A 23,235-nucleotide genomic window follows, 5' to 3' on the forward strand; every position below is an offset into this window, starting at 1 on the left:
GAAGGCATCAATAAAAGTCTTTTTAAAGAAGAATGGTGACTCTAATCCCATGTAACATGTATACAGTGGAACATATATACAGACATCTAAAAGGTACTATATAAGGTTTGTAAATAATTTGGAGGGGCATTGTATGCTTCAATTTATTTGCACTTATGATTATAGTTAGTTTTAGTTCAATAATACATACCTTGTTCATACAGTTCAGTTTTCTATGTCTAGTACACAAGTTTGTCTTTGGAGGCAGGACTGGTGCCAGCACCAGGCATTCCCGGGCAAGTGCCAGGGCCCAGAGATGCTGGCGGGGCTCCTGCAACCGCATCCCAGTCCCTAGAAACCCGGCAGTGCCTGGTGAGGGGGGAGTCTGTATATGATAGAGCCATGATGAGGCTGTATATAGGTAAATTATGAGGGGGCTTTATATAAAATAACCATGATGATAACGCTGTTTGGAAATCATTACAAGGGAATATTTTAATTTGTTTCTACATTTTTTATGATGCCCCATTAGTACCCTGCAAAGGGGCCCACTGAGGTTCTGTTGCCCAGGGGCCTACTGAAACCAGGAGCCAACCTTGTTTGGAGGCACCATTTGTCATTTGTGCTATTGGAGGCGACTTTTGTGAATTTTCTATAAAATCTGTTCATATAATATTAACCTTGAAAGTGAATATATTTCATCCTGATGAATGAACAGCATAATACTAGTACTACATACAGGAGGAAAATTACCCTGAAAGCTGAAGGTTTATTCTATAGGGCTTTTGAGTGAAACGAGTGCTTATACAGCAATGCCATCCTGTGGCGCTTGTGGGTATGTGCACTTTTTGAACTATAATGGTATATGTGATTTATCCTTCTTTCTGAACTACATGTTTGCTTTTAAATTATATTGTAAATAATATAATACTCCTATTGTTCTATATGACTGTTTGTACTCTGTAACACATTATTATATTTGTATATGTTCCCTTTTATTTGTAAAGCGCTGCGGAATTTGATGGCGCTATATAAATAAAGATTATTATTATGTGTCTTGATTTAACTTTAATAAGACTTGTATTGTAATCCCATCATTAAGACACATGGAATATATGCTTGTATGTACACTCACCGGCCACTTTATTAGGTACACCATGCTAGTAACGGGTTGGACCCCCTTTTGCCTTCAGAACTGCCTCAATTCTTCGTGGCATAGATTCAACAAGGTGCTGGAAGCATTCCTCAGAGATTTTGGTCCATATTGACATGATGGCATCACAGTTGCCGCAGATTTGTCAGCTGCACATCCATGATGCGAATCTCCCGTTCCACCACATCCCAAAGATGCTCTATTGGATTGAGATCTGGTGACTGTGGAGGCCATTTGAGTACAGTGACCTCATTGTCATGTTCAAGAAACCAGTCTGAGATGATTCCAGCTTTATGACATGGTGCATTATCCTGCTGAAAGTAGCCATCAGATGTTCGGTACATTGTGGTCATAAAGGGATGGACATGGTCAGCAACAATACTCAGGTAGGCTGTGGTGTTGCAACGATGCTCAATTGGTACCAAGGGGCCCAAAGAGTGCCAAGAAAATATTCCCCACACCATGACACCACCACCACCAGCCTGAACCGTTGATACAAGGCAGGATGGATCCATACTTTCATGTTGTTGACGCCAAATTCTGACCCTACCATCCGAATGTCACAGCAGAAATCGAGACTCATCAGACCAGGCAACGTTTTTCCAAGCTTCTACTGTCTAATTTCGATGAGCTTGTGCAAATTGTAGCCTCAGTTTCCTGTTCTTGGCTGAAAGGAGTGGCACCCAGTGTGGTCTTCTGCTGCTGTAGCCCATCTGCCTCAAAGTTCGATGTACTGTGCGTTCAGAGATGCTCTTCTGCCTACCTTGGTTGTAACGGGTGGCGATTTGAGTCACTGTTGCCTTTCTATCAGCTTGAACCAGTCTGCCCATTCTCCTCTGACCTCTGGCATCAACAAGTCTTTTCCGCCCACAGAACTGCCGCTCACTGGATGTTTTTTCTTTTTCGGACCATTCTGTGGAAATCCTAGAGATGGTTGTGCGTGAAAATCCCAGTAGATCAGCAGTTTCTGAAATACTCTGACCAGCCCTTCTGGCACCAACAACCATGACACGTTCAAAGGCACTCAAATCACCTTTCTTCCCCATACTGATGCTCGGTTTGAACTGCAGGAGATTGTCTTGACCATGTCTACATGCCTAAATGCACTGAGTTGCCGCCATGTGATTGGCTAATTAGAAATTAAGTGTTAATGAGCAGTTGGACAGGTGTACCTAATAAAGTGGCCGGTGAGTGTATATACTAGTTTATTTTCTTATATTCCACTTATAGACTGTGCAGTGGGTATAGGACCCCAACGATACGATATTCACCTTTTATCCATTTTACAAGAATGTTGACTTTATGAAGAAATCTCTGTTAAAGTAAGCAGCTCCTAGTGCCGAAAATGTGGGTGACAGGTCTTCTTTGAGCATTTAGTTTCTGGTAACGCTATCACTCTAACACTTACTGCTAAAGTAAGCAGCTCCTAGTGCTTGAACAAACGCCACTGCGGCACTGCCTCTTCCCCAGAACGGCCCGCTCACTCCATAGGCCGGCAGTGACTGGCCGGCTTTGCGAGCTGTCCGACAATTACACTGTACCCCGCCGCAGTGGTAGATAGCGGCGGGGTACAGTGGTTTCCGGTAATGCTATCGCTCTAACACTGCGGCGTTTGTTCAAGCACTAGGAGCTGCTTACTTTAGTAAGCAGCTCCTAGTGCCAAAAATTTGGGTGACAGGTCCTCTTTGAGGTTTAGTTGGATTGGTTTGGGAAGAAGTGCTTATATGGTCATACAAGTTCTTTGAATTCAAAAAGTGAAACTCATATATGAAATAGAGTCATTACAAACTGATGGAACTTTTTAATTATGGCTAACAGCCAAGGAAAACCCATTGGGGCAGATTTATATTGGTCTGATAAGTGTTTTTCGGTTGTATATTACTGACTCTTTAGGTGCATTGGTAGCAGTAAACCAGGTTTGCACCTAATTTGTCTATGTGTTTCTCCTGATTCCAAATGTTTTCACATGAAATGGTGCAAATAATTGCGCAAAAACTCTCCAGTCCTCACCATACATAGGAAAGGCAATGGTATTAATTGAGGAAAAAATTGGGTATTTTTTTGTGCCTAAAAAGTCTCAAAAAACCTTGCCAGAACTACAAAGACAAATATGAACTCAATAAAGGAGGGAAAGGGAAAGGAAAAATAGATAAATGATAAATAAATAGAAAAATGATAAATAATTAGGTTATTATATAAGAGCAAAGGTATAAAATTTTTTGAACCCAGAAATGTTGGCCATGTTGAATTACTTTAAAAAAATACCTTTTTGAGGATATTTAATTTATTGAATGCACTTGAACGTGTTGCAGTGCTTGCAACAAATTGCCCCATATACTGTATATATTATTCTGTCTGCAACAAAGTTTTGTCCAAGCTTGCACCAATAAAAGTGTACTTTGAGCTTCGCCACAATTGTTTCGTAACAGCATGAAGCAAAGTGCACCAAGAAAAAAAGGGTGCAACTGTGCCACATCCTGAAAGCAGACCAAGCCTTCTAAGAGCGTGCAGCACTAAGGCAGATTGCACCAGTTTTTATATATTTGGGCCATTGTATAGACATGGAAAAGAAAAAAAAAGACACTTTACAGAAGAAACATGACAGATAAAGGACTGACCCTGGACTGATGTGGTTCGTGAGGCTCGACCATCTGGACAGAGAGGCATTTGACTAAGGGTTCTGTTCTGTTGTAGTCTTTCTGCTACTGGAGACGAAAAATTTAAAATATCAATATCTTAAATGTATCCCCCATCATTGTCTAACAATTATTACAAATTCTCAGTCAGTAATAACCTTTTTTATTAGATTAAACAAAATTAATTTGAGCAAATAAATTGTTTTTAAAAACCCAACGATGTGTGGAGATTTATTATTGTGGTCAGTTTCCTGGTTTGAGTACTAGTAACCTGTGTTATTTTAATCTCCTCTTGATATTCGGTTTATACACAGTCTGAATTTATATGGTTGTTGACACTAGGTTTCAGGATTGTCCATATGACTTACTGTAAATGAGGTGGATCTCTAGTGGTTCAAAGTAGTTCAACTATTCTGGTTATATTACAGGAGACTACACTAAAGTATAAGGTTCTGACTCTGTAGTTATAGTATTAGGCCCTCTCTAGCTACGCATTAGCACCAATCTTCCACACACACATCGGGGCACATTTACTAAGGGTCCGAATCGTGTTTTTCCGCCGGGTTTCCCGTATTTTTCCAATTTTCGCCTAATTGCCCCGGGATTTTGGTGCACGCGATCAGATTGTGACGCATGCGATCGGATTGTGGCGCATCGGCACCAGCTTTCACGCGACAGAAATCGGGGGGCGTGGCCGTCAGAAAACCCGACGGATTCGTAAAAACTGCAGAATTTTAAAAAAAAATTGTGTCACAAAAATAGCACTCACATACACTGGAACAAAGCAGGTGAACTCCGGCGGACTTCAGCGCAACAGCGACACCTAGTGGACATCGGGCGCACAACCTTATTGAATCCCGGAAGAACCCTAATCAGCGTCGGAGATCGTACGGCTGGATCGCGACTGGACCGGGTAAGTAAATCTGCCCCATTGTATTTAAAAAAGTGATTCTATCAGCCCCTCTTCATAAACATTTTATTAAGCAGCATCACCTCAACTTACTGAAAGAACTCTCTTTTTGTAGGAGAAGTCAGCTGAATCCTGGATGCATCTTTCCTGTGCCATAGACAACAACCTTGTCAGGATCAGGGGTCGTGGACTCACTGAACCACCACAAGCGATGACGTATGCCGACCCCTGGGCGTCTAAGTCTAAATGGCATCCGGGTTTCGCCAGAGCTCACTGCAAAGCGGGTTGGACTTGCTGCGGTGGGATACCACCAGGTACGTCTTTGCTCTAGGTGGTGGCCAAGGCGAGGGACAGAATCGTAAGGCTGAGTCGGAGTCGTAGACAGGCTGGAGGTCTTCTTGCACTGAGATGCCAGAGGAAGGGATTGTCTGCAGTGAGCAGACACTTCATTGGGGGAGGAAGAGCAGTAAATATATTAGAGCAGGGAGCCAGGTAAAGTTTCACATTTAAAAATAAAATAAACACACATTTGGCATATACAGTTCTTTGTCTATAGCAACCTGTTGCCCGATAAAAATAGAGGACTTTCTACATTTTGAAAATAATATAATTTAGTTATAAAATTTACACAGTCATGTAGGATAAAATGAGAAAACGCATCTCAGATTTCGTTGTGCAGTTTCTTACGAGTACAGCAATACCCCACATGTCAAAGTAAACTACTTTAGGGGGTCACAGCAGAGCACAATATGGAAGGATCCATCTTTTAGAGGGCAAATTTTGATGCCGTTGTTTTTAGGTGCCATTATTTATTTGAAAAGTTCCTGAGCTAAACCTTCCCCCCTCCCCCTTTAAATTATCCTGTTTGGAAACAACACCATTCGGAGAATTTATCTAGGTTGATATTGAGCTTTTTACCACCACAGATTTATGGAGTTTTATAGAGAGTTTTTACATTGGCTCGTGCAAGTGAAAATATTTTTCCAAAAAAACTTGGTTTGGCTCCTAAATTTTTATTTTTAGAAGGGGTTAAAGAAGTAAATTCACCCTATAGTTTGTTACCCAGTTTCTCCTGAATGCAGCAATATCCCTCATGTGCTCACAAACTGCTGTATGAACGCATTGCGGATTTTGCTGGAACAGATTTCAGGTGGTATGTCCCATAGGCTGAGACCCTAATATAGTAGAACAGTAAAAACCTCCAAAGGGTGGACCCATTTTAAAAAACTAGAACCCTCATGGATTGCAGTAACACTATATTTGGGGGTGCAATATCCAATTGTTTAACCTTTATTAGCTTTTTTGGGGTACGGTCGCAAAAAAAATCTATTCGGTAATAGATTTTAAGGGTTTTTGGTTTTTTTTATACACCAAATAGCATAGAAAACATGTTACTTATGTTCAATGGGTCAGTACGGTTACGGTGATATCCCATTTATATAGGTTTTTATATGTTTGACTTGTTCTACAAAATAAAAAGTCATTTGGAGAGAAAAATCCCTTGATATTGCATTGACGTCTACTAAGCGGCGTAATATTTTTATTATTTTGTTGAACTGTTTTAGGGCTTATTTTTTTATTACTTTTTATGTTCTTTAGTTGGATGTGTAAGAATCATAATATTTACTTAGTTTATTTATTTATTTTTTTTAAAGCTTTCACCATATGGGTTCAGTAATAATTTTATTTTATTATATGGTTTGTTATGGAAGTGGCGATACCCTATATGTGCTGTTTGTGTGTTGTGTTTAATTGTGATTGGAAATTTTACACTATATGGGGACTTTAGGGTACTTTTACTTTGTATTAAAAAAAAATTATTAAACTTTTTTTTCCCCACTTTTTTTTGTCCCCATGAACAAGTGATCATCTGATACTAATGTATGGCAGTATAAATACATAGGCTGACAACTGCACTGCTGGGTTCACCTGTCCTCCAGTCTCTGTACTGTTGATTTCCCTCAGCCAGAGATGTACTAGGTGGTCTGGGTTTAGTGCCACAATACAGCGAGGACAAAGTCTTTGAGGACAGTCAGCAGCTGCTTGGCAGTGAAGAGACGGGGCAGACATCCGCTGCTTTGTGCAGTAGGCAGGAAAGTAGATATGTGGAGAGTGGCAAGGGAGTTTATGTTGCACTTGCAAGTAGTCAGGCTGTGCATACTGAGATCGTTGAGGAGAATAGCAGTGACAGGGAAACACAAATTGAAGCCGATGACACTTGGGAGCCAGGTGAAGCAAGGGCTTCATCATCATCGTCGGGAGAAGAGAGTGTCAGCTTGCGCGTCAGGCAGTGAAGCAAGCAGAAAGTTGCTACTGTGGCCGTGAGTCAGCAGGGTGGCAGCAGTGTGAGGATAGGAACCAAGCAGCCCCAGGGTACAAATCCAGCTTAGAAGGTCCAAGTAAGCAATGGCACAGGGGCTCAGCGAGGCAGCAGCATTAGTAGTCACTTAGTGCAGAGTGTTGGCGGTAAAATAAGACACCAGAGGAGCCGAGCATGTGTATATGTAGAAACTGGGGGCAGAAAGTAAAGCGTGGACAGGGAGCTAACGTTGGCACCACGGCCCTGCGTCAACACATGCAGCATCACCATCCAATGGCCTAGGAGAAACATGGAACAGATGTGGTGGTCCATCCTGCCACCGCAGTAACAGCAGCAGCAGCTCCTAGTGGCACGCATACCATTCCAGCCAGTCAAGCACCTCTGCCGAATGGAGCTGCTTGTCTTTGACATCATCTCCCGGTCCAGATGCTCCTGCTCCCCGCTATGCATGGGGCCAGCAGTCATTGAAGTAGGCGATTACAAAGAGACAACTTTACTGCAGTCCCTCCTTTTCCAAGTTGTGGACTCTGCACCCTTCAGAGAACTAATGGCTTGTGCCAAACCGAGGTAAAGAGTTCCAAGCCGAAATTTATGTTCTAAAAAGGCAGTACTAGCCCTTCACAAATATGTAGAACAGAAGGTGGGCCAGTCCTTTAGCATATCGGTTTCTTTCAATGTGCACGGCAGCGCGGACGTGTGGAGCTGTAACTATGGTCAGGGCCAGTACATGTCCTTTATGGCCCACTGGGTGAATGTGCTTCCCGCCCAGCTACACCAACAACTTGAACAGGAGACGCCACTTTCTCCTCCCCGTTGTCAAACTGCTGCTCCTGCGCCAATGTCCGCCTCCTTCTCCACCACCACATCAGCCTCCACAAGTCTCCATCATACCACATGTTCAGGGAACAGCGGTGTCACACAGTTCTACACCTGGTTTGCCTGGGCGAACAAAGTCACACAGGGGAGGAACTGCTCTGCGTCATGCAAGAAGAAATCATTGTGTGGCTTTCTCCGTGACAACTTCAAATCGGAACCATGGTGACAAAAAATGGGAGGAACATGGTGTCCGTGCTGCACCGAGGAGGGATGGTCCATGCGCCCTGCATGGCGCACGTGTTCAATCTGGTTGTCATCAAGTTCCTGAAGTCTTCCACCCATCTGCAAGACATTCCAAAAATGGCCAGGACACTGTGCACGCACTTCAGCCATTCTTACAAAGCCAAGCACACCCTCCTCAAGTTGCAGCATCAGAAAGGCCTCCCCCAACATAGTCTGATAAATTCGATGTTTCCACCCATTGAAATTCCAGCCTCCATATGTTAGACCGCCTGTATGAACAGAGAAAAGCCATTAATGATTGTTTGATGATGCAAGCGGACCATAGTACTCCCCTGTGTAACTTTGATGTCAGCCACTGGCAGCTCATGCGTGACACCTGGCGTTTGCTCAGGTCTGGTTTTTGTCAGCCACCAGAACTGCGGGATAAATAACGTCATTCCACTGCTTCATGTCCTGGAACTCATGCTGCAAAATCTGTCTGGTCAGGGCACTGGAGAAGTGGAGACTACATCTCATGGCCACATGAGTCCGGTGGGGGCTGAACTGGAGGAGGAGTAGGAGGAGGACATTGGAGCACAAGCAGAGTCCAGTGCAATTTGTTGTTTTTTCTACTCAGGTGACAGGAGAGGAGGACCAGGAGTATCCGGAGGAGGTAGAAGACAAGGCAGATGACCCAGAAGTGGGTGTTCAGTGCGGCGGGGGCCATTGTAAGCCCAAGGAGAACAGGGGACCTCATGCTGCTGCAGCTGCTGCAGTTCTTTTTTGGCAAAGGCCTGATATTTTCAGGAAAACTGTAATGTATTATGGATGTGACGTCTCTAATCTTCAAATTTAAATGGAAAATTTCAACTTCAAAATCATTTCAAACTTCGTCATTGTGCCACATTGTGGCCTCCTCTGCTGTGCGCCATGTGGGCTCCTGCTGCTGCCGCTGCCACCTCCACACTCTATCATTGTGCCACTCTGTGGCCTACCATGTTGCCGCCACCTTCACACCTCTGACCTTATGCTGCTGCTGGTGCCACCTTTGCAGTTCTTTTTTGGCAAAGACCTGATATTTTCAGGAAAACTGTATTGTATTATGGATGTGGCGTCTCTAATCTTCAGGCAAATTTAAATGTAAAATTTCAACTTCGAAATCATTTCAAACTTCGTCATTGAGCCACAATGTGGCCTCCTCTGCTGTTGCCTATGTGGGCTCCTGCTGCTGCTACCTCCACACTCTATCATTGTGCCACTTTGTGGCCTCCTGCTGCTGCTGCCACCACCTCCATACTCTATCATTGTGCCACTCTGTGGCCTTCCATGTTTCCGCCACCTCCATAATTTGTCATTGTGGCACTCTGCGGCCTACCATGTTTCTGCCACCTCCATAATTTGTCATTGTGCCACTCTGCGGCCTACTCATGCTGCTGTCAACTGACTGCTGTCTCCCTGGAACACCCTGTGATTTTTATAATGCTGTTTTCATCCTCCATCGCTCTATGACGTTGCCACTATGTTTAGTTTCCACCTTCATTTCATCTGTCAGAAGGAATGAAAAGCTTCAGGATTGATAGCCAAAAGCAGGAGTGGATACAGAACACAGAGGAAATGTAAGTATCCCATTTACTGGTCGTCTCTGTGTTGGAACCACTCCTGTTTGTTTTTGGCTTTAGAAATACTGATGATGGTCTATTAACCGATTGAAAGTGGACACTGACGGATGAAATGAAGGGAAAAATGATCAGTGACGTCAATGTAGAATTACTGCCGACACCCTCTCCACTCTTTTGGGGGGGGGGTTTCAGAGAACAGGTCCTGTCGTAATCTATGGAATCATCTGATGTCAGTGTAAAAAGAGTGCACTCTTTGACGTTATAGTGGGATCTTGGCCCTCAGCTCAGTCCTTTCAAGCTGGCACAGACGTTACCTTGTCAGGCTGTGTTCCTGCTTTGCTTATTTGGTGAAGTTGGCCTCTGTAAGTGCACCAAACCACGCTCCCTATGCATATTTAAGCATGACACAACAGTCTACAACACCCTACAGGCTATCTGCAGCCAGGAAATACCTGCTTTTTAACGTGATTCATCATGATTTGATTCGGGTCGAATCAAAATTTTTCAAAAAATTCTGCGGATCGGGACGAACCGAATTTTAACAAATTCGCCCATCTCTTATGATCATGTCTTTTTTCTTGTGATACATGTTTAGTTTTTCCTATCCTGACAGGCGCAACTTTAGTTTTTTGGTTTTTTTTTGAGACTTGTTGTTGCAAATGTCTCAAAACCATATGGACACAAGCCATGTGAGGGGGTTATGTACAGTAGTGGACACTACTGTAAAGGAGGCCATGGCCTGCATTTTTAAGCACTCTAGTCATACCCCAGGGAGATGACAACATATGATGGTGTGGTCACACGTGGTGTTAAAGCATGCATTTTGTTGACAGCAATGTAATTAGGCAAATCTGCTCTTCTCACGTGTGACTGCACCCTGAGGGTGCGTTCATATGTGATGTTTTGGATGTGTCAAAGCGCATGTGGCGAAACACTTGCATCAGGATGCATGCATTTTAAATATTACAAAACGTTTGGCTACTCTGGAAACGTTTTTCTTAACTGCTGTAAGTGTAAGCTGCTGTGTATATATTTTCACATCTGTTTACACTTACAGTACGCTTGGGGATCTAACAAGTAGTAAAGAAAAAAGTTATAACATTTAAAAAAATATAAATAAAAAAAACTAAAAGTTTAAATCACCCCCCTTTCCCTAGAACTGATATAAAAATAAACAAGTAAAATCATGTTAGATATCCCCGTATCCCAAAATGCCCGATCTGTCAAAGCATAAAAACAGTTATTCCTGTTGTTGACCCCCGTAATGGATTACAGCGCCCAAATGTTTGTACCACCACAAAATGGTATTAATGAAAACGCCATCTTGTCTTGCAAAAAAGACCATACGCAGATCTGTACTCTGTGGTATAAAAAAAAGTTATTACCGTCAGAAGATGGAGGAAATTTTTTTTTATACAAAAGGTATTAATTTTGGAAAAACCTATTAAATATATTATCACTGTAACAATTTGTGACACAGGAAAATGGAAATATTAGGGAGTTTTGAATGCGGGGAGAAAGAAACGGAAACACAAACCTGAAAAAGGGCCAAGTTAAGAGATATTTGGAACAATTGTTATATGAGAACACATCCAGACAGCAAAGACTCACCACTGTCTTAACAATGTTTTATCTATTGGTTAATTAATTTCACATTTGCAGAAGGAAGTGTGGTGTCATGGCATTCATTATGGCCCAGAGTTATTAAAGTTTTGCACTGAAATGGGCGTTCCGGTGCTAGGTGGATCGCGCGCCACATTTATCATACAAAGTCTGACAGAAATGTGTTGCATGCCCCATGTTAAAGGTGCACCCAAACAAAGGGGTGCACTCTGTCGGAGCAGTGCAGGGGGCACCAGATTCATGAAAAACGGATGCCACAAATCATGATCCTGGCGCCCTCTACAAACTACACAGGCAACTGCACATAGTGCAGTTTGCACTGTTTTTAGTAAATGTGCCCCTATGTGTCTTACCACTGACAGCCACCATCACCATTGGTTGCAATGTTGTGTTTCCAATACAGTGGGGCACATTTAAAAACAATGCAAAGTGCAGGGGGCACCAGATTCATGAATTGTAGCACCCATTCTTCATGAATCTGGCGCCCCCTGCACTGCTCCGATAAAGTACCCCTTTAACATGGGCCGTACAACACACTTCTGGAGTACTTGTGGTGCATGGTCCAATGGTGCACCGCAACACCCATTTCGATGATGAAATTTGTGTCGCATGACGAATAGTGAAACCCAAAAGTGTTGTGTGTGACACAGATGTGGCGCAGACACTTCTTAAATACCTGTGCAAGCAGTTTGGACATGAAAGAACGTGCAGGCCGTGAAAGTCCAACAGAAAAATGGCGCAAGGTCCTAAGTAAATGTGCCCCACTATTGTTTGTATTGATAAACCCAGCTTCTGCCATCACCTCTGGCAGCTTCAGATCCGCACACAGCAGAGGCAGAGAAAAGCAGATGGCTGATGCTGTGGAATAGGTAAAGGATATTCTTTTTTTTTCTTTCAACATATAAAAAGAAAAGGTATGGTACACAGGCATTATAGATGGACTATTTTAAATAGGGCTACATAAAGGGGGGCTTTCTTAGTGTGGTGACTTGGGAACATTAGAAGAAGGGGTTATTAAAAGGGGGAAATTAAAAATGTAATATAAAGGAAGGGGGCATTTTAAGAAAGGAGCTTTAGGAAGGGGCATTATACTATGTGGGAGCCACTAAGAAGGACATGATACATTGTGGTGGCCAATAAGGGAGTGTTTTTTTCAGCAGGTTACTACATGGTGAAACACAGAGAGGTGTTCCTAGGAATGTGATGAACCTTTTAGTAGACTGCTTAAAGTCCCAAGTATATTCAGTGTCACAGAGAAGCTGCGGTGGTGTTCTGTTTTCACTCATTTTATCCAATTTGCAAATATATATCTATCCACTAGATGTCAGTGTGAGAACAATTTGATGATGCAGTAAACCTTTACCAGATATATACAACTTGAACAAGTTTGGCAAAGTTTACATCTCTGCTTTTCACACATAGAAAATAGAGAATAGAAAATGAAAAGTATAAATATGTAATTGTTTGACTTGGCTTGACATGAAGCACAAGATAAAGAATAAATGATATTGAGGAACTTCCCATATGATTAGCCATCAATATTAGAACAGTGCTAGACCTCAACCAGCTGACTTCACCAAGAACTGCAGTCAAACTCCAATTTTAAGGGGTTTCTGGGGATAAATAAAATTTGATATATGGCTGGGGGGTTGGGCTTAAAAAATAATCTTTTAGTCACTGTTCTCCCACAGCGCCGCTCGTCACTTCTGACCTCTGTTTACAAAGGTCAGCCATGCCGTCCTGACCACTGCCCTGCGCCTTCTACTGCCTGTCCATTCTGACAATGCCCCATTTTGAAACCACAATTACTTATAATTCTTATAAATACATATAAATGCATCCTTGTCACAATGGCCTATTATGACATTACACTAACCTATTGTCACAATGGTCCATTAGAACATCAAAGCATGGTGAAGTACTTATCATGGGGACTTCAATTACCCAGATATTGACTGGGGCCGAGAAACATGCAGGTCCTTCAAAGGTAGCAGGTTCTTGTCAACAACAAAAGACAATTACCTGTCGCAAATAGTCCTGGAGCCAACAAGAGGGGGGGGGGGGCACTGCTGGACCTTATCCTAACCAACAGACCTGATAGGGTATCAAAACTACAGGTTGGGGGGAACGTTAGGGAAGGGGCAACCAACACTCTAAACTTCAGGAGGGCAAATTTTCAGCAACTAAGGGAAGACCTTAAAGGCATAGACTGGGATAATGTTCTCAAAGACAAACCCCCCCCCCCCCAAAAAAAATGGGAATTTTTCTCATATATTCTGAAGAAGTCCTGTGAGAAACACATACCTTATGGGAAAAAGCATAAGAGGAACAAGAAACAGCCAATGTGGCTAACTAGTCTTGTAAGGAAAGCAATAAGCGAGAAAGATAAGGCGTTTAAGGTGCTAAAACGTGAAGGTAGCGATGAGGCTTTACAGGATTATAGAGAGAAAAATAAATCCTGTAAAAAGCACATAAAGGCTGCAAAAATAGAGACTGAGAGAAAAATTGCCAGAGAGAGCAAAAATAAACCCAAATTATTTTTCAAGTATATAAATGATAAGAAACTAAAAACAGAGAGTGTGGGTCCCCTTAGAAATAACATGGGGGTCATGGTGGAAGGAGATGAGGAAAGGGCCAGTCTACTGAATGTCGCCTTCTCAACTGTCTTTACCCAGGGAAATCCCCTGGTGGAAGACACAATGAGGAATAATGTAAATTCTTTTTGGAATGTCAACAGTTTAACCCAGGAAGGGGTACTGCGCCACGTCGCAAGCACTAAGATAGATAAATCACCGGGGCCAGATGGCATACACCCCCGGGTTCTGCATGAACTATGTACCGTGATAGACAGACCGTTATTTTTAATATTTGAAGATTCACTGAGGACTGGTTATGTTCCACAGGACTGGCGCATAGCAAATGTGGTACCAATATACAAAAAAGGATCAAATAGCGATCCTGGAAACTGCAGACCCGTGAGTCTAACTGCTGTGGTGGGGAAAATATTTGAGGGGTTTGTTAGAGATGCTATCCTGGAGTATCTCACTGTGCACAACCTAATAACCCAGCGTCAGCATGGGTTTATGAGAGATCGGTACTGTCAGACTAATCTGATTGGTTTCTACGAGGAGGTAAGTTCAAGACTGGATCTGGGGGACGCTGTGGATGTTGTATATCTGGATTTTTCAAAGGCATTTGACACCGTGCCACATAAAAGGTTGGTATATAAAATGAGACTGCTGAGAATAGGAGAAAATCTGTGTATTTGGGTAAGTAATTGGCTTAGTGATAGAAAACAGAGGGTCGTCATTAATGGCACATTCTCAGATTGGGTTGAGGTTACTAGTGGAGTGCCACAGGGGTCAGTATTGGGGCCACTTCTTTTTAATATTTTTATTAATAACCTTGTAGTGGGTTTACACAGTCAAGTTTCAATATTTGCAGATGATACTAAGCTGTGTAAAGTAATAAATACTGAGGGCTATAGTTTAGCATTACAGAGGGATTTGTGGAAGCTTCAGGAGTGGGCAGAGAAATGGTTGATGAGATTTAATGTAGATAAATGTAAAGTTATGCACTTGGGCCATGGAAACAAAAAGTATAATTATGTTCTAAATGGTCAATTACTTGGTAAAACTGGAGCTGAAAAGGACTTGGGGGTATTGGTGGATGGTAAACTTAATTTTAGTGGCCAGAGCCAGGCAGCTGCTGCCAAAGCAAATAAAATTATGGGATGTATCAAGAGAGGAATAGATTCTCATGATAAAGACATAGTTTTGCCCTTATACAAATCGCTGGTCAGACCACACATGGGATATTGTGTACAGTTTTGAGCACCAGTGTATAAAAAGGATATAGTAGAGCTGGAACGGGTGCAGAGGAGAGCAACCAGGATTATTAAGGGAATGGGGGAATTAGAATACAATGACAGATTACAAAATTTGGGATTATTCAGTTTAGAAAAAAGACGACTGAGGGGAGACCTCATTACAATGTACAAATACCTGAACGCACAGTACAAGGATCTCTCCAAAGATCTTTTTATACCTAGGCCTGTGACCAGGACAAGGGGGCATCCTCTACGCCTAGAGCAGAGGCGATTTTACCATCAACATAGACAAAGGTTCTTTACTGTAAGAGCAGTGAGACTATGGAACTCTCTGCCGCAGGAGGTTGTTATGGCGGACTCTATGTACATGTTCAAGAGAGGCCTGGATGCCTTTCTGGAGAGCAAAAATATCACAGGTTATGGGGATAAAACATTTATTTAATTCTTAAAGGTTGGACTTGATGGACTTGCGTCTTTTTCCAGCCTTATATTCTATGATACTATGATACTATGAACATCAAAACAACCCATTGTTACAAAGGCCCATTATGACATCACAATAACCCATTGTAACATCACTATGACCCACTATGACAATAAACCATTATGAAACCAGTATGACCCATGTTCACAATGACCCATTATGACATCACAATGGACGATTATGAAATCACAATGATCTAATGGCCCATTATGACATGACAATGACCTTTTGTCACAAAGGCCCATCATGACATCACAATGACCTATTGCCAAAATCACAATGATCCATTCGAACAATAACCCAATGTCACATCATTAAGTCCCATTGTGACCTCTCATTGTACCTTGTTGATATCATAATGTCCCACTGTGACATAAAACTCATTTTCATGATACCACACTGACTATTTATGACAAAGCAATGTTGCATCATAGTGGATTTTTATTACCTCAATGCCTTATATGACATAACAATGCTCAGTTACAAAATCAGCACGCTGCATGATGACATCACAATGACACTACATGACACCACACTGCCCCTTTATGACAATATAATGATTTTTATCACATCACAATGCCCTATTTTAACATAATAAAGCCCATTATGACATAATCATTAGTCTCGGTGAAACTGAGTGAAATAGAATTATTTGACCTTATATTTTCATTATAAGCAAAACTGTTTTAGTTCCTCATGGAAACCAATCAGAGCTTCATTTTCATTTTAGAAACTGCAATAGGAAAATGAAACCTGAGCTCTGATTGGTTGTGATTAGCAACTAGAACAGTTTTGTTCTTTCAGATCCTTTTGAAAGATCTAAACCAATATGGTAAATTAGCATGGAGAAAATTAATATAAAGTGATCAGTGTTGTGGTTATACAGATATATGTATACGTCTTCTTGTAAATCTCATCAAAATGACCTTTATTCCATATTAAAAAAATTCCAGTGCGTTTCCTTCGTCTTTGCCAGAGGAATTTCTCCCATCAATCTGGCTGAAGGTATCCACTCTCCACCCACCGGACATATCAGGAGGCTTAGACCTGCGGGCGGATAGCACCTCTAAGCAATTCTACACCAGGTTCTGTCTGCTGTAGATTTTTACAAAAACTTGTGAACATTCAACAGTAAATGTTTGCAGACTATGGCAGTTCCTCCGTCGCTGTCCGTGCCCCCTTCATGTCCCCTCTACATGCAGGTGCTTGCTTGAAGGGCAAAAAGTTAGTAAGTTATTGTGATTATTTCAGGGCTTGAATGCCAAAAAACTGGCATAAAAGTACTGATAAATGTCCCCCCATATGGTCTTCAGCCAAAATGTCGACATTAGACAAGAGTACCAATTTCATGTTTTTTCAACACATTGGTAAGTTTTAATAAATGCTATAAATACTCTCAGAACAGGGAAGAATGTGTCACGTGGATTTATGTCTTTTTATGACTCTTGAGGAATCAGACCTGGAGGCAGTGGCGTAACTAAAAAAAATATACATATTTATATACTCACAAATGTGGGTTACAGTTACACAGTACACATAATGCAGTATGTATACACATCATACATTCTGTACTCATTCAGCATATATACATCACAGATACAGCATATATACATCACATATATGTCATACACACATGTTCAAGAAACCAGCCTGAGATGATTCCAGCTTTATGACATGGCGCATTATCCTGCTGAAAGTAGCCATCAGATGTTGGGTACATTGTGGTCATAAAGGGATGGACATGGTCAGCAACAATACTCAGGTAGGCTGTGGCATTGCAAGGATGCTCAATTGGTACCAAGGGGCCCAAAGAGTGCCAAGAAAATATTCCCCACACCATGACACCACCACCAGCCTGAACCGTTGATACAAGGCAGGATGGATCCATGCTTTCATGTTGTTGACGCCAAATTCTGACCCTACCATCCGAATGTCGCAGCAGAAATCGAGACTCATCAGACCAGGCAACGTTTTTCCAATCTTCTACTGTCCAATTTCGATGAGCTTGTGCAAATTGTAGCCTCAGTTTCCTGTTCTTAGCTGAAAGGAGTGGCACCCGGTGTGGTCTTCTGCTGCTGTAGCCCATCTGCCTCAAAGTTCGACGTACTGTGCATTCAGAGATGCTCTTCTGCCTACCTTGGTTGTAACGGGTGGCGATTTGAGTCACTGTTGCCTTTCTATCAGCTCGAACCAGTCTGCCCATTCTCCTTTGACCTCTGGCATCAACAAGGCATTTCCACCCACAGAACTGTCGCTCACTGGATGGTTTTTCTTTTTCGGACCATTCTCTGTAAACCCTAGAGATGGTTGTGCGTGAAAATCCCAGTAGATCAGCAGTTTCTGAAATACTCAGACCAACCCTTCTGGCAACAACAACCATGCCACGTTCAAAGGCACTCAGATCACCTTTCTTCCCCATACTGATGCTCGGTTTGAACTGCAGGAGATTGCCGCCATGTGATTGGCTGATTAGAAATTAAGTGTTAACGAGCAGTTGGACAGGTGTACCTAATAAAGTGGCCGGTGAGTGTATATAATGGGGTACATCCTCCATTCTTTACTTTGTAAGGTTGGATGATGGGGCCCCATGACACTTTGGGCCCCATAGCAGCTGCTATGGCTGCTACCACTGTAGTTACGCCCCTGCCTGGAGGGGTCATCCCTGCAAAGCACCAGATCTCAATTAAGGGACAATAAAAACATCTCACACCCCAAGTGCTGGAACATTTATTACCATTAGTGTTCACTTTTCTTCATCCATTGATTGTCCTGTCTCTTATCACTTGTCTCATCAACCACAGCCCTAATATGTCCATTTGTGTATAAATTTGTGTTCTATTCAGATGTCTTATACCATGCATGATGAAGAGACCCAAATAGTCTTGAAAGCTGGCAATTGTTATAATCTTTTTTAGTTAGCCAACAAAAGGTATCATCGACTGAGGACTCCTAGCCACTCCTTTCACCACTAGCTAACACGGTACAAAGAATATTTTATCTTTTTAATAAATGCCATGTAATTTTGTATGTAGTTTTGCTTTCATACATTCCTCAAAGCTGATAGAGTGAGAGCATGTGAATGTTAGAGATAAGGATCGTTTGCTAACTATGTTTACCATTCATCTGTTACAAAGTCTGCATTCCACAATGGATAACCTAGAACACTTTTTCTCTCTCTTGCATGCTGTTATATTTTCTGTATTTGAGTATTCCGTTGGATTTTCTGTGATCGAGAACAAAGTTAAGTAGGCCCACCAGATAACTTTTTATTTAACTGTACTCCCTAAAGCTGCCAACTTTCTGCACAAGGCCATTGTACTTTTACATCCTGATTTTAAAAAAACACCACTTACAGATGACCCCCAGTTACAAACTTCCCACTGTGACCTCTGGTGAATTTTACTGGATGCTGGTAATTTACTAAACTTTTGTCCCAGGCTGCAATCATGAACAATAAAATGTCTGAAATGAAAAAAAAAAAATCTGTACTATAAATTACAAAAAAGACTTTTTTCAGTTTTTAAACCCAAATAAAAATGAAAAAAATTAAATTAAACATTTAATATGTTTTTAATTAAACTCTATGTGTCCCAAAAAAACACATGCAAAAAATTTTAAGTTAGTGCACAAAAAAATTATGGCTATTAACCACTGCAAATGAAAATTCTAGAGCCTTTATAGGCCGCCTCACTAAGGGGTAAGTATATATATTATAAAGTTTATAAGGTCGGAAAAGGACGCAAGTCCATCATGTCCAATCTTTAAGAAATAAGTAAATGTTTTATCCCCATAATCCATGATATTTTTTATCTCCAGAAAGTCATCCAGGCCCCTCTTGAACATGTACATAGAGTCCACCATAACAACCTCCTGCGGCAGAGAGTTCCACAGTCTCACTGCTCTTACAGTAAAGAACCTTTGTCTATGTTGATGGTAAAATCGCCTCTCCTCTAGGCGTAGAGGATGCCCCCTTGTCCTGCTCACAGGCCTAGGGATAAAAAGATCTTTGGAGAGATCCTTGTACTGTCCATTCAGGAATTTGTACATTGTAATGAGGTCTCCCCTCAGTCGTCTTTTTTCTAAACTGAATAATCCCAAATTTTGTAATCTGTAATTTTAATTCTAGTGCCCCCATTCCCATAATAATCTTGGTTGCTCTCCTCTGCACCACTCCCAGTTCTACTATATCCTTTTTATACACTGGTGCCCAAAACTGTATACAATATTCCTTGTGTGGTCTGACCAGGGATTTGTATAAGGGCAAAACTATGTCTTTATCATGAGAATCTATTCCTCTCTTGATACATCCCACGATTTTATTTGGTTTAGCAGCAGCCGCCTGGCTCTGGTCACTAAAATTAAGTTTACCATCCATCAATACCCCCAAGTCCTTTTCAGCTTCAGTTTTACCAAGTAATTGACTGTTTAGAACATAATTATACTTTTTGTTTCCATGGCCCAATTGCATAACTTTACATTTATCTACATTAAACCTCATCAACCATTTCTCTGCCCACTCCTCAAGCTTCCACAAATCCCTCTGTAATGCTAAACTATCGACCTCAGTTTAGTATCATCTGTAAATATTGAAACTTGACTGTGTAAACCCACTACAAGGTCATTAATAAAAATATTAAAAAGAAGTGGCCCCAATACTGACCCCTGTGGCACTCCACTGGTAACTTCAACCCAATCTGAGAATGTGCCATTAATGACGACCCTCTGTTTTCTATCACTAAGCCAATTACTTACCCAAGAACACAGATTTTCCCCTTGTCCCAGCACTCTCATTTTATGTACCAACCTTTTATGCAGCACGGTGTCAAATGCCTTTGAAAACTCCAGATATACAACATCCACAGCGTCCCCCAGATCCAGTCTGGAATTAGTCTGACAGGACCGATCTCTCATAAACCCATGCTGATACTGGTTTTTAAGGTTATGTACAGTGAGATACTCCAGGATAGCATCTCTAACAAATCCCTCAAATATTTTCCCCACCACAGAAGTTAGATTCAAAGGTCTTTAGTTTCCAGGATCGCTTTTCAATCCTGTTTTTTTTTAAAAAAATGGTCTGTCTATCACGGTACATAGTTCATCTAGAACCCGGGGGTGTATGCCATCTAGCCCCGGTGATTTTATCTATCTTAGTGGTTGTGAGGTGGCGCTGTACCTTTTCCTGGGTTAAACTGTTGACATTCCAAAGAGAATTTACCACATTCCTCATTGTGTCTTCCACCAGGGAATTTTCCTGGGTAAAGACAATCAAGAAGGCGACATTCAGTAGATTGGCCCTTTTCTCAACTTCTTCCACCATGGCCACCTTGTTATTCCTAAAAGGGCCCACACTCTCCATTTTTTGTTTCTTATCATTTATATACTTAAAAAATAATTTGGGATTGTTTTTGCTCTCCCTGGCAATATTTCTCTCAGTCTCTTTTTTTTTGCGGCCTTTATCTGCTTTTTACTGGATTTATTTTTCTCTCTAGAATACTGTAATGCCTCATCGCTCTTCTCATTTTAGCACCTTAAACACGTTATCTTTCTCGCTTTTTGCTTTCCTTACAAAACTAGTTAGCCATATTGGCTTTTTCTTGTTCCTCTTATGCATTTTCCCATACGGTATGTGTTTCTCACAGGTCTTTTTTAGAATATTTGTGAAAAATATTTTTGGGGGGGCTTTTGTCTTTGAGAACATTGTCCCAATTAATGCCTATAAGGTCTTCCCTTAGCTGCTGAAAATTTGCCCTCCTGAAGTTTAGAGTGTTGATTGCCCTACACCAGTGATGGCGAACCTTTTAGAGACCGAGTGCCCAAACTACAACAAAGACCCGCTTATTTATCGCAAAGTGCCAGCACAGAAATTTGATTTATGATTTATACTCCCTGCTCTGTCACAGTTTTCATTGATACCAGCCCCTGAGGACACCAATAAAGCAGAAAATAGTCCCAGGTACAGCTGTCACTTTAAAATAGCTCTGTGCACAGCAAGTCCTGGGCTGTCTGGGACTGCAGGAAGATACCTGGAGTCATCTCTGGTGATGGCCTGAGTGCCCACAGAAAGGGCTCTGAGTGCCACCTCTGGCACCAGTGCCATAGGTTAGCCATCACTGCCCTACACTAAGGCTCTTAGTAAAGCGTAATACAAAATCAATGATATTATGATCACTATTACCCAGGTTCCCCCAACCTGTAATTTTGATACCCTATCAGGTCTGTTGGTAAGGATAAGGTCCAGCACTGCTCCCCCTTTTGTTGGCTCTAGGACTAGTTGCGACAGGTAATTGTCTCTTGTTGTCGACAAAAACCTGCTACCTTTGAAGAACCTGCAGGTTTCTGCCCCCCAGTCAATATCTGGGTAATTGAAGATCCCCATGATAAGTACTTCACCATGCTTTGAAGCTGCATCCATTTCTCTTATCAGCATTTCCTCTGTTGCCTCTATTATATTTGGAGCCTTATAACAAACCACCAGTAATATTTTATTATTCTTTTTCCCTCCCCTTATCTCCACCCATAGGGACTCCACATTTTCATTTGTGTCACAGATGTCATCTTGCAGGACAGGCTTGAGGCAAGAATTCACATATAAACAAATCCCTCCCCCTTTTTTATTTATATGATAATTTCTAAAAAGACTATAACCATCTATAGCAACAGCTCACTCATAGCTACTCTCCAGCCCTGTCCCGCTGATACCCAATATATCATATTTGTGCTACAAGATTAAGAGTTGCAGTTCCTCCATTTTGTTTGTGCACTTGATATGGTTTTCTCTTTCCCTATTCCTTTTGTTCTTATTACCTAATCTTATTCCAGCCCCCCTTCCTCCCCCATGGACTATGACTCTTCCCAGCTCTCTATCTACACTGTCTTTAGTTGCCCTCCCTCCACGTCTCTAGTTTAAACACTTCTCCAACCTTCTCGCCATTTTTTCCCCCAAAACAGCTGCACCCACCCCATTGAGGTGCAGCCCATCCCTACTGTAGAGCCTGTAGCCGACAGAAAAGTCAGCCCAGTTCTCCATGAACCCAAAACCCTCCTTCCTGCACCAACTTTTGAGCCACTTATTTACCTTTCTGATCTTCCGCTGCCTTTCTGGTGTGGCATGTAGTAGAGTTAGTATTTCGGAGAAAAATTCAGTAAAAGGTCCTTATGGCCTAAATCCCTGAAATCATTTTTAAGGACCTTCCACCTACCTATTACTTTGCCATTAGTGCCGATGTGGACCATGACCGCTGGTTCCTCACCAGCCCTTCCCAGTAATCTGTCAACCCGATCCACAACATGCCGAACCCTAGCACCCGGCAAACAACACACTGTTCGGTATGCACGGTCTTTGTGAAAGATTGCCCTGTCTGTTCCCCTAATAATCAAATCGCCCAATACCAGCACCTGTCTGACCTTGCCTGAGCTCCCAATACCCTTCTTACTGGAGCAGACAGTCCCCTGGTTGCTAGAGGCCACGTCTTGCTGCAGCATTGCTACCCCAGAATCCACTAGCCTGGCAAACTTATTGGAGTCCACCAGATCAGGACTAGACTCCCTGCAATTCTTCCCTCTACCCCGCCTTCTACATGTTACCCAACTAGCTGTCCCCTCACTTCTGCACCTCTCTACTTCTATCCCCACACCTATCTTTCC

The 23,235-nt window shown here is 42.0% G+C and overlaps 1 long non-coding RNA gene across 5 annotated transcripts in view; it reads right to left on the reverse strand.

Annotated features, from left to right (window-relative positions):
* Positions 1–23,235, reverse strand: part of LOC140119177 (uncharacterized) — a 60,713-nt gene that overhangs the window by 27,738 nt on the left and 9,740 nt on the right. For all 5 annotated transcript variants that reach the window (XR_011853343.1, XR_011853344.1, XR_011853341.1 and 2 more), the window contains exon 3: positions 3,751–3,837. This is a non-coding gene — a long non-coding RNA (uncharacterized lncRNA). The remainder of the gene's footprint in view (positions 1–3,750; positions 3,838–23,235) is intronic.

Source organism: Engystomops pustulosus, chromosome 2 (genome assembly GCF_040894005.1).
Source record: "Engystomops pustulosus chromosome 2, aEngPut4.maternal, whole genome shotgun sequence".
NCBI lineage: Eukaryota > Metazoa > Chordata > Amphibia > Anura > Leptodactylidae > Engystomops > Engystomops pustulosus.